Source organism: Conger conger, chromosome 7 (genome assembly GCF_963514075.1).
Source record: "Conger conger chromosome 7, fConCon1.1, whole genome shotgun sequence".
NCBI lineage: Eukaryota > Metazoa > Chordata > Actinopteri > Anguilliformes > Congridae > Conger > Conger conger.
In genome coordinates, this window is record NC_083766.1 from 9732347 (window position 1) to 9745381 (window position 13035).

General features: G+C 51.2%; 1 protein-coding gene across 1 annotated transcript in view; it reads right to left on the minus strand.

Annotated features, from left to right (window-relative positions):
• Positions 1-13035, minus strand: part of LOC133132874 (BCAS3 microtubule associated cell migration factor-like) — a 288152-nt gene that overhangs the window by 152785 nt on the left and 122332 nt on the right. The gene's annotated exons all lie outside the window — the stretch shown is intronic.

The window sequence follows — 13035 nt, forward strand, 5'->3', positions numbered from 1 at the left end:
CGCGAAGCGGCGCGAAAACACGCACCCCGGCCCCCTGGTCGAGAGGCCTGCCACCCTGCCTGCCGCGGAAGGGTGTGGGGCCGAAGCCCCGGGAAGGGGGCCGCGACCTCACGTCGCCGAAAAAAAAAAGCTCCAGAGCCATTAGGAAGCGAGAAGAAAAACACAACAGCGAGCGAGCGGAGGACAGGAGGAAGAGGGGCGGTGATGATGAACGCAGGATGTGGGGAAGAGGCGGGCCGAGCGGGGCGCTAACGGGGCTAATTAGCGCCCGCGCATTAAAGCCGTTAACGAGTGGAGACGGCAGGAGCCCCGGGGGGGTGCGGGCCCTTCCCGGCACAGCCAGGAGAAACAAACAAACATCCAGGGGAGCGTATCGTTTGGCCGAACAACGGGGCAGTGGGAAAACGGGGGTTTAGACCAACTGTGTTACTCACATCCGTCTTCATTAGCAGAGATGTTTTTCTCCCCCTCCCCCTCCCCCCCCCCCCCCACCTCCCTGCCCACACAAACACACAGGCACACCCCACTCCCCCCCCCTCCTTACACAACCAGACACACACCCCACTCCACACAGACACAGACACCCCCCCTATACACACACACAGACACCTCACTCCCCGGACACACACACACACACACACACACACACACACACACACACACACACACACACACACACACACACACACACACACACACACACACACACACACACACACACACACACACACACACACACACACACACACACACACACACACTTCCCCCTAAAGCTGAGCCAGGCAGGGGACAGAGTGCGGTAAAGGGCTGCTCACACCAGGGGCTCTGCTAGGCTCAGGGCCAGTGAAGCTCCCTAATCAGCACTCATTTGTGCCCCGTGTGAGCACAGCCCCTCTGGCCAAGCCTCCCTCACAAACACTGTGTGCCACTTTCAGCAGCGCGGGGACAGGGAGAAGAGCTGACCCAGGCATCTCCCTTTGTTACCGAGGCAGCCATTTATTCCCACTCGTCTCGCGACTGTGCCATTTCTACAGCAGGGCACAATAAAACTCATGCCAGACTGACATTCACCAACACTTCTTTTTTTTTGAGCACGAAACAGCTGAACAAGCAAAATGCCCAAAAAGGTCGTGTTACCGACATACTCCCCGCGCCTGCGAGCGATAGCTCGTCAGCTTGGCCTTATTGCTAATGCGGTCATTACCAGTGAAAATACTCCAAGCACCTACCGGGAGTAATACTGCACCACCACCCCCCCCCCACCCCCACGAAACCCCCCCAAAAGAAAACAGACCATTGTAGATAAAGCTGCCCAAACCTACTCTAATCTCAGCGGGTATTAATCTTCTCAGCGGGGAGGTGTGGAGAGAGCCAGAGCGTGACTGCATGTCAGCGGCCTCACAAAAACACACCGCGCTCCGCAGCGGCACCTACGGAGATACCAGCACACCGGCGGCAGACGCGGATTAATGTCCGCGCGCGTACCGGGGTCCTGACGCAGCTTTATGTAACGGCGCGAGAGAAACGGCACGGAGCGGGACAGTGCCGTTCGAGGACGAGAGGTTCATCCGGCGTTCATTTAGCTTAAGTGCTGAATGAGTTAGGTGCCGACCGTGCCAGTCCATAATAGTCCTCTTCGCACTCGTACTTGTGTTCGATCTGCACTCCGTTGTACGTCGCTCTGGATAAGAGCGTCTGCTAAATGCCATGTAATGTAATGTAATGTAATGTAATGTAGTGTAATGTAGTCCTCCACCAGATGCGACCATCCACGTTACGCCCAGACGGGATCGGCGACTACGTACGGCATGCGATATCCCAACCCCGCCGCAACAACACGGTGCGCATGCCGGAGGAGTGGGCCGCGTATTGGGACCCACCATAGCTACAGCCATACCTATCAACACACAGCCAGAGCTACAATAACGTTGGGACAGCCCAGCAGGAGGAATGTTCCGGAACTGAGGGGCACTCGCACCTCGTCCATCACTCTCTCTCCTGGAGAGGAACAGAACGCGAGGTGGTGCCACTTATCGTCACACAGGGAGTCCAAACCCCCCCTCCCACCCCAACACCCCCTCACCCCCGGGGCGACTGGGGCAAACGCCGCCCTGAACCCCAGCTGAAATTCGACAGCACGTTACCTCCCCCACAGCTGCACGTCGGCCGCATGTGGACTTGATAAGCGCAGGGCAAAACCCCGCCGGATACCCCGTGCCCATCTTCCGTCCATTTCTCGGGGACAAAAGGGCGTCTGCAGAGCAGGAAGCAGGGGGCTCATCCGCCCCGCCCCGCCCCGCCGCCCCACGCAGAATGGTGTCTATGTCCGAGCCCCGGGCGGGAGGACAGGCACAAACGGCGCATTCTTCTCCCCGCGCCGCGCTCCCAGCCAGCCCTAATCAGAGACAGAGCGTCCCTAATTGGGGTCAGCCGAGCGGCGCGATGGCGGGATGAGTAATGCTGCCTGTTTGGGGTCCGGGGGAGGCCCGGGGTGCCACGCCCGCTCCCGGCTTCCTGCTTCCACCGGAGGACTTCCAGCGCGCCGTGGCGCCCCGGGGGGTGGGGAGGGGGGGTCTATGGGGGGTTTGGGGGTTTGGGGGTGGTGGGGGGTGGATCTGTGGTAGTTTTTAAACTGTTCACCTCAATGCCTTCTTCTCACACTGTCTCCGTACCATTTAGAAGGTTCTGGAAAAGAGGCCGGGTCAGAATGACTGAAGCGAGGATGTTAGTGTTTTGGTGTGATGGGGGAGTGGTGCCGTGGTAGTTTTTAAACTGTTCACCTCAACGCCTTCGTCACACACCCTCTCTATCCCATGTAGAATGTTCTAGAAATGAGAGGCCCTTCAGAATTGCAGTGTCATTCAGGAGAGGGATGTTAGTGTTTTGGTGTGATGTGGGTTTTGGGGGTGGGGGGAGGTATTAAACTGTTCACCTCAACGCCTTTGTCTCACACTGTCTCTACCGCATTTAGTATGTTCTAAAAAAAAAGAGGGGCGAGTCAGAATGACTGTGTGTTCCAGGAGCAGGACGTTAAGAGTTTCTGGGTGATGTGGCTTTTTGGGGGGGGGGTGCTGCTATTGTAGTTTTAAACTACTCACTTTAACGCCTTCAAGTCACACTGTCTCCATCCAATGGAGAATGTTCTGGAACAGAGAGGCCCGTCAGAATGTCTGTGTGTTTGAGGAGCGGGCCTCTTAGCGTTCGGCGTGACGGGGGTGTTGTGTGGGCGCTGACGAGCGTCGGGGGTAAATAAACGCGGACGCGGGGGAAACGCTGAGTCCTTGGCGGATGACAGAGGTGGGTGAAATACTGCGCCGATGATTCATCCTTCAGACAGGCGGGTCAGCCACCCTCTCAGCAACCAGGCCGCGGTCTCACGGTTCAAACGGCGAGAAAACACTCGCACACAAATCTATTTCACAGCCCTGCACGGGACAGGAGAGAGGGAGAGGGGGAGAGAGAGAGAGAGAGAGAGAGAGAGAGAAAGACAGAGAGCGAGAGGGATAGAGAGGTTGGGAGAGACAGATACAAAGAGAGGGAGAGATATGGAGTGGGAGAGAGTGAGAAAGAGAGGGAGGGAAAAAGATAAAGAGTGAATGAGAGAGGGAGGGAGAGAAAGTGAGATACAAAGAGAGGGACAGAGAGGGAGAGAAAGAGGGAGAGTAAAAGAAAGCGTGAGAGGGGGACGGAGGGAGAGAAAGAAGCAAAGCGACACTTCTCCAGGGGAGGAGACAACAGGACTGAGCACTCTCCCTGAGGACTGGGGCCCCAAAAAAAACCACCACTAAAGCGAGCTGTTTGTTGCCTGGCGCGGACTTATTAATTTCCTCCTCGTTTTTCTGTTTTGGTGTTTGCGCTCGGCTGGAAGCGGGGTGTGTGAGTGTCTGCGTCTGTGTCTGTGCCGTGCCCCCGCCGGCCACCCCTCTCTCTCCCTAAACTAAATGATCCTTTCATTTCCTGCCCGCTCCCCCCTCCCCCCCCCCCCCCCCCCCTCCCCCCGGGCCGGCTACGCGGCGTGGCCTTCATCGCACGTAAAGTTCACAGCTCTTCCTCGCTCTCGTCTGATCCTCTATCACAACATGGCCGCTCTGTGGCGCTTCCTCCGGCCCGGCGCGGCCCCGCCCCCTGTCTCCGCCGGCCGACGGACGGACACGCACTCCCCCCGCGCGGAGAGGAGCTACGAGCAGCTTGACACAACCCTAACCCCCCCCCCCCCTTCCCTCCCTCCCTCCCTCCCTCCCTCCCTCCCTCCATCCATCCCTCTCTCCTCCCCTGCCCTCCCCTCCTCATCGCATCCACTGAGACCTGACTCCGGAACTGACTTAGGAAGTACCTTAATGGTTACCAAACTTTTGGGAACTGCTGGAGCTTCGCGGGACTAAACATGTGTTTAGCGGAGACAACATCAGCAATCACCACTTGACCCCCTGACAGGCCAAGGGTCGCATACTTCTTGCTGCGTTTTTTTTTTTTTTTTCTCACAGGAGAAAGAAAACTTTTACCAGATAATATAATCAAGAAAGAGCACAAGCATGTCATGGAGGGACTGCAAACATGCCTGTTTCCAGATGTCTGACGAGCGTTCAGAAACGGCGTAGGGAGGGAGGAGGGGGTCAGCGTTTTCCACTGGGGAGTATTCAAGGTTCTGCACTTTGAGAAAATAAAGCACTCACGCACACACCTCAACACATACACACACACGCACACAAACACATGTCAACAGACAGCACACACACCCTCCTCCCCGACAGACACACACACATACGTGTGCACGCATACACACACACCTCGACATACACACACACACACACACATACACTCCTGGGCTGCACTACGATTCCCTGCAGCTGTGAAACTATTTAAGGGAGGAAGAAAGAAAAAAAAAAATAGGACAACAATTATTCCTGCCGGTGACTTAAGAGCTGACTTGTGAATGAGTTGTTCAAAGAAAAGAAAGCAGAGTCATCCCTCAACATTCCCACGACTTCCCCCCGCAGTCACCCCTTTACTGTAAGCCATCCCGGCTCCGGGCCTCCCGGGAATCTTATTTACAGCGCCGGGATCGGAAACGTGAGAAAAACACACCCGGCCCCCGGCTCCCCGCGGCCTCCTGCGAAACCCCGGCCGACTGACGGGCCTCCCCACCAATCCCGCGGCGGCGGCCGAAAGGGGTCATTACAGGCCAACCTAATCCCGTATCGGGGGGGAGGGGGGGGTGATATGATGGATGGAGCGAATCGCGGGTCTCAAACACAAAAACGGAAAAAAGACGCCGAGCCAGAGGAAGAGGAAAGGGCCTAGGTTACGCATCGATTAACGGACCTGCGAGGGTCTGAGGAAGACGTGAAGAAAGAAGAAAAGGAGGGGGGGGGGATTACAGGACGAGAGGAAAGAACACTGAAGAGGAAAGAACGTAAGGCGAGAAAGGCACTTTGAGCTAAAAACAAACCCGACATTGGTTTTGTCTGGAAACGGTTAAGGGGCTAATCGTTAGAGAGCAGTTAGCCATCATCACACTTTATTACTCATCAACAGCTGCACAGCGCCGACGCACTTTCTCTCGAAAAAAAAAGCACAATCAATCACCCTTTGTTCTGTCGCGCCTATCGGACGCTTTAATCGCCGACTCTCTCTCGACTAGCCGCGCGTTTCCCACGTGGGGACCGACAGTTCTGTTACACATTCCGGCCTCAGGTAACTGACAGTTAGCCTTTTAACATCTCCACGTTTTTAAAAAGCATCGGCCCTTTATTCACATCCGTAAAGCGTAAAAAAACAAGAAAGCGCAAAAGCAGGGAGCAGACGGATGAGAAGCAGATCCACAGATGTTACACGGTGTTGCAGGTAGCCTGCGGTAATCTAAAAACAGGGCCTTCTCTGAGCGCGCCGCAGAAAGGGAGATTTGGCGTGACGGGTTTTTACCAAACTGTAGCTTCGGAGGTCCTCCTGGGCAAGGAGGGCCGAGAAAGAGTGGAGTTTGAACAGACCGCGTTAATATGCCAGAAGAAGAAACTCTTCACCAGTTAGGCCAGGAGGCCAAAATAAAATAATTTGTGGTTTTAATGTTTATTTCACCAGCATGCTGGCAGCGGTGCATCTGGCTTACGGTTTAAAGCAGGTTTTTGTTTTTTGATTCAGGCCCAGAACTGGGTCAGAACACATCAGAGAGACGACCTTGTGAAAGTTACCTCCGTTCGGAGCAGCCCCGGTGCACCCCAGCAGTAAAACATCTTACGTTGTGAAGCATTTGTTTTTCCATTTTCTGCTCTGTACCGAGACTGTCAGAAGACAAAATGCATAAAGGGTGCTGAGTAAGAGGTATCTAGCACAAATGAATCATTCAGACAAAAAATATTGCTATTACAGAAATTATATTTTGGCTATTAAAGCGCGGTAATGAAAAGCAGTTACAAGCCTGAGCTATCAAACAGATATTGACTGCATTTTGAATATATATTATACATAATATATTTGAATACATATTATACATAATATATTTGAATACATATTATTGTGGTTGTGGTAAAGAGATATTCCAAACATTGGCAAATTAGCAAGGTTTTTTGATGTCCTTCATATCAAAACATTGAATATCTGTCAGTTTATTATTATAGATGGGCTAGCTATAACATTATTTGTTAGGCCATTAAATTGAATTTATAGCTTTCATCTAGACTGACATATAGTGCAAGATGGCGGCACATGAACTTATTGCCTATTTTTGTATATTACTTATTTTTCTACTGGACACACATGCAATTGGTTTCAATGTTATCATCTACTGTAACTATGGGTAAGATAGCCAAGAAGTGAATTCCCTATAAAGTTGGACTCTTCCTTTAGCACTAAACATGCTAAGTTTGACGTAAATCATCATCTGGAACCACGCTGTGCTATCCAGAGGGGTGCTATATTTAACACGTTTCGGAGAAAGGCGTTATTAAAGGGAAACATCTGAGGAGCGGGTCACGGAGATGAGCTGTATTTTGACTCAGACTCAAGGAAAGGGGAGGGAAAACGGTGGAAAAACACCGTTTCGGATCTCGCAGGCTTCCCTGCGGTCGTCCACATTCCCGAACAAAAACTCGACACCGAAGGGAAACAACAAGGCGAAAGCAAAATAAAGTACAGTCGAGCAACAAAGGGGTTAATGAGGGAAAAAAAATTACACTCCGAGTATGTTAAAGGTTAGAAGAATAATCACTCATTTGAAAAAACCACTACATAAACATTTTTCCGGATGCAATTTTCGGTCCGAGGATACATTTCCCAGTAGAAATCAGCAGCTAAGAGGAAATCGTTTAGTCTCCGTAAGTGCCAAATTGTATCCTGATTTTCCTGGTCTGGCCCCATTTTCAGAACTGCTGGTAAGAGCTCTGCAGTCTCTCACCCGATGACTGTGTAAACATGTCTTTAAAGGAAAGACATAATCCTTGTGTGGGCTCGCTCACCCAGGCTTATGAAAAATGTTTTAGACTCTTCAGCCGCCCCCTTCTCCTACCACAGGCACAATCCTTTAAAAATAGACAGGAGGAACGCGAGCTGCGCCCGATATCGCCGCGGCTAAGAGGTTAATGGCTTTCATATTCATTTAGTGTAAAAAACAAATACTGAAAGATTATGAGAAAAGTTTGTGCCTTTCGCCTTGATTTATTGTTCTTGAACTGTGAAACAAGGTGCGTCGGTCAGAAATACAGCGAAATAGAGACGTGAACCACCCGCACACTGACATGAAAATTGAAGAAAATCACAAAGGAAAAAATAATAATTGAAGGGTATAAACATTTTCTTTCTATTAACATTTTATTTTTAGTTCGATGGAATACTTTCTGGATAAGAGCGTCTGCCTAATGCCAATAATGTACTTTCCACAAGACATGTATGTTTAAAATCTATAAAGTACCTGCAGACTACTGAAGTCAGAAAAATACGTTGCAGGCCTGTAATCTGGTGTGAGTGTCATGTGAGGCCATGGCACCTTCTTCTGCAGCTTCCTAAATCAAGAGATGAAACTTCAGTCGTTCCTTCCCTCTGAGAAAAAAACATGAACTTCCTCACCTTCTCCTTGAGCTCCCGCAGGGAATACGGAGCAGCCGAGAACACAGGCTTTGGGAAGGCCACTGAACAGACTCACATATTTACATACGTTTATATTAAAGACAATATGCGTTTGTGTGTGTGTGTGTGTGCGTATTCGTGTGCATGCTCCTGTTTGTGCCTGTATGTGCCTGTGCCAGCGTGTGTGTGTGTGTGTGTGTGTGTGCATATTCCTGTGCACACGTGTGTGTATGCTCCTGTTTGTGCCTGTATGTGTCTGTGCCAGCGTGTGGTTTGTGTGTGTGAGCATTTACAGCCAATTCAGTGGATTATGTCCCATTGACCGGTGTGCCTGCAGTCGTGTCCCCGCTGGTTTTCGGGGGGAGACGGGGACGTGGAGGGCGTCCCACTGCCGGGGGACGGGAGAAGCCAGGGGGCAGCTGGTGCTCGTTATCTCCACGGTGCCGTCGCTGCGGAGGCGCCGATACGAGCTCCTCTCTCTCAGCGCCTCCTTCAGGCTGACCCAATTAGGAGGCGGCGTCACCGGGAAGCCCCCCAAGAGCAAGGTGCACCCAAATGGGGAGGCCAGGAACGCACACGGAACCTTCCAGAAGATCCGCCTTCTCCCTCTCTCACCCACTCACTACCGCTCTGTTTCACTGCAAACAATTACTGTCTTAACAAGCTGTTTAGTCTTGCAGTAAGACTTAAGATCTTTGTTTCTTTGCTTGTTTTATGTCAAATGTTCGCTCCACAAGTGAAATTCGTATTATTCTTATTTCATTTGCAAATCTTGAAATGAGTCAAATTGCCATACCTTGTTGGCAATATTTTAATATTTTATATATATTCAATATGAGACTAAAATACATGTTCTTTTTTTGTTTTTGCAGTGTTCGCTCTCTTTTGCTCCCCTCACTTTCATTCTCAGTCCATCTTTCTGACTAACCCCCTCTTCCTCTCCTTCTTTCCACCCCTGTCCTCTTTCCACATTCACACTCTGGTGTTGTTTTATTCATTTTGAACCCAAAATGATTTGTGTGCCACTCCCGAATCTTGGATCAGCACGGGGGCGAGTGGCCGTCTTATGGGAGTAATGTATATTAATACGCACTCTCGGTGGTGTGGAAAAGGCCCAGGACCTGCCACACAGCGTGTCGAGGGCCCAAATTCACCTCCTTCAAAGCCAGCGTTTAATAAGCGCGTGCTCCACTCCACATAGCCCATGTGCCGAGCGGCCATTTTCTCAACCCTGGCTTCGGCTGAATGAAACAAACCACACTTTTCCTTCGTGCCTTCCAAAAATAACCGACAACCCCCCCCCCCCCCAACCCCCACCTACCCCAACCCACACCACTCCATCTCCCGCGCGTACCAACATTAGGATAACTACATGGTACTGTACGTACAGCCGAATAAATTAGCCCAAATAGTCCACTGTAGGCTTTACACACACACACTCCTAACGCTTTATTGGAAACACATGTATTTCGGGGGATTTTCGTTTTTTGGTTTTTTTTTTGCTCTTGGTTGTCCCCGGGAACACATTTGAAGCCTTCGTGTGAAGACGAGGGAGAAGCCAAAACACCACTTCCTTTGGAGGATCGTGGCGGCGTTCGCCTTGGCATCAAAACGACACGAAAACGAGTGATTCGGTTCCAGCACCAAAAAGCCATTGAAAAAAAAAAAATCATAAACATGTAAAAGTGTGAGAATCGGTGCCTTCATCAACAGGGCATTAGCCTTTCAGCATTCCAGCATATGTGCAACCTGTCTGTTTATTATAAACACATTTCACTGCCACGCTTATTTAGGGTAATATATACAGCTATGTGGAAGTTCTGCTGTAGTTGGCTATGGGCCCTTTAGCCGGAGGAAAGTTCAACTCTTGAATCAATTTGCTGTCGATGCGAGCGAAGAAGAGGGCATCCAAACATTAGAAAGTTCCAGAAAGGCTGCAGAATGCTAATGAGAACTCTCCACATATTTTCACACAAAATATCCCTTTGAGGGGGGGGGCGGGGGGAAGGGGGAAAAAAAGGGGGGAAAAAAAACAATTAATAAGACCCAGAAATGATGTTTTCCAGCCCCGTTCATACAATAAGGTATAAATTACGGTGATAAGATCAGGGAAAAGTTCAAACGGAGAGATTTTCACGTCTGGCCCCGTGCCCCTGTCATCAAATTAATGGATCTCACTTAAGAGTGGTTCCCAAAGAATGTGATAACTTGTGCTTCCTGAGCTACTGATAACGGGAGAGCGGCAGAGCCGGGCGCGTGCACATCGCTGGGCGCAGCGCGGACCGCGTGACTGCGGACACGCAAGGCAGGAGAGCCCAGCGGAAATGAAAAGGGTCATCTGCTGGGCCAAAATAAAAAGGCCACGTCTGGTGGGAAGGGAACACGTACACACACACACCCAAAGACACACACACACAGGCAAACACACACACAGACACACACACACACACACAGACACACACAGACACACACACATACACACACACACAGACACAAATACGCAGACACACATGCACACACATGCGCGCGCACACACCCACACACATACACACACAAACAGACACACACACACACACACACACACACAAGCACACACACACAAACACACACAGACACAAATACGCAGACACAAACGCACACACGCGCACACACACACACACACACGCACACACAGACACACAGACAGACACACACAGACACACACACACAAGCACACACACACAAAATACACACGTGTACGCGTACACGCCCACACATACACACACACAAACAGACACACATACACGCACACACCACAGACACATACTGTACACACACACACACACAGGTCCAGGTACTGTCCAAACTGACTGAGAAGCTAAGCAACAAAGTGTGCCCGTCATGTTTTTTGTTATTTTGAAAAGAAAATGTGGTTTATGGTGCTGGGAGAAAAAGCCCATATGAATACACAGAGGGTCCAGATCCCAGGCTGATTCACAGCAGGAGTGAATTGGTCATAACGCCCCAGTACCGAGGACTAGGGAGTCATCTTATAACACCAGCACAGGAAGCGGGAGCGGATTTTCCTCACATTTTTCACGTTCCTCCGGTGATTTGAATCACACAGCCACAAACAGACATACACAAACACGCAAACGCACTGGCAAGCGCACAAGCACTGACCCAGGCACACACAGACACACACACACAACACACACACAGACACACAGACAGACAGAGAGACACACACATACACACACACACACACACACACAGGCAAACACACACACAGACACACAGACACACACACCCACAGATACACACACACACGCAAACACACACACAGACGCACACACGCACAGACACACACACAACACACACACAGGCAAACACACACAGACACACAGACACACACACACACACACAGGCAAACACACACAGACACACAGACACACACACACAACACACACACAGGCAAACACACACAGACACACACACACACACACACACACAGGCAAACACACACAGACACACACAGACACACACACACAGGCAAACACACACACAGGCACACACACAACACACAGACACACAGACACACACACGCACACACACACACACACGGTTATTTCCACGTGACGACAGAGGAGCGGGAGCCTCTGAACCCCGGCCTCTTCCCTCTCCACACCTCTGGGCCCCGCCCCGCCCGGCCGGCGGGAGGACGCGCTGGTCTGGCTCCGTCTCCCGGCTAAATGAATAAACAAAGGAGGCCTCTGTGTCTCCGACGGCCAGGTGAGCAGATATCATCTTCCAACACCGAAACTCATCTGCACAAACGCGGCACAGGAAATGACCCCCCGGTCCTCCACACCTGGGGTGCGGTGAGGAGGTGGGAGGAGCCCAGGAGAGCACGGGGGGGAGGGGGAGGGGGAGGGGGGGGGTTCACAAGCTCGACCGCTCTTCAGAAACACATCTTCATCTGACCGCCGTACGCCGCTGACTCGGATAAAGACCAGGCCGCGGTCACGCTCCCATTCACGCCCCTCAGAACTACTCTCTCCACTGAATTTCATACAGCGGACACGCATCTCCCTGTCCTGTTTTCCCTGAGAAAGTTTCAGTTTACGGCTCACGCCGGTCAGTATATGCCGTAACAGCGGCCACAGTGTAACAGTAAAAATCACCAATCGCTACATCAGCGCTATTCAACTCCACATCTTGCGGGCCGCAGTGTCTGCAGGTATCTGCTCCTACCGTGCGCTACACCACCTGATTTCACAAATTATTATTTTACCTGCTTGGTTCAGGTAAGCTAATTTGTGAAATCGGGTGGCGTAGCGCACGGCTGAAGCGAATGCCTGCAGACACTGCGGCCCGCAGGATGTGGAGTTGAGTAGTGCTACGCTACGCTACGCTACGCTACATGACGGAGAGGCCTCGCGCGAGCTGGGGTCTGGACTCACGCTGCGGAAGGCCGCTAAGGCTCCAGCGCTCTGAGGCAGTGTCAGACCCCGTTAGCGTCAGGCCGGCCATCCCGGGATCGGCGGGAAGCATATGCCAACAGATAAGCGCTGCTTCGTGGAACGAGGGTCCTCTTGACTTTAAAAAGAGGGGAGCGCGCCTTCAGGCTGACCCACGCTTGGCAGAAAAGGCACCTTTGACCTTATGGTGCACGGAGATGGAGGAGCAACAGAGAGGCTTGCGTGAGCTGTGGTGATACATGCAGATACAACTGCCGATACTAATGTTCGATTTAACCGATTAAAACAATTAATTGTATCATCCAAATGCTCCGCAGTGGAAATTTCACTGCAGCAAACAGAATTAAAGTATATTAAAAACATGAAAGTAATAAGTCAGTTAACACAATATTATGTCCATTGCTAACTTAAGGCAGCAGTGCTACCCACTGCACCATCCGTGCCACCTTGCATAATAGTATCCAAAGATGAAATGTTATTTTACCAGAATATATTGTACATTTGTGGACTGAGGTGG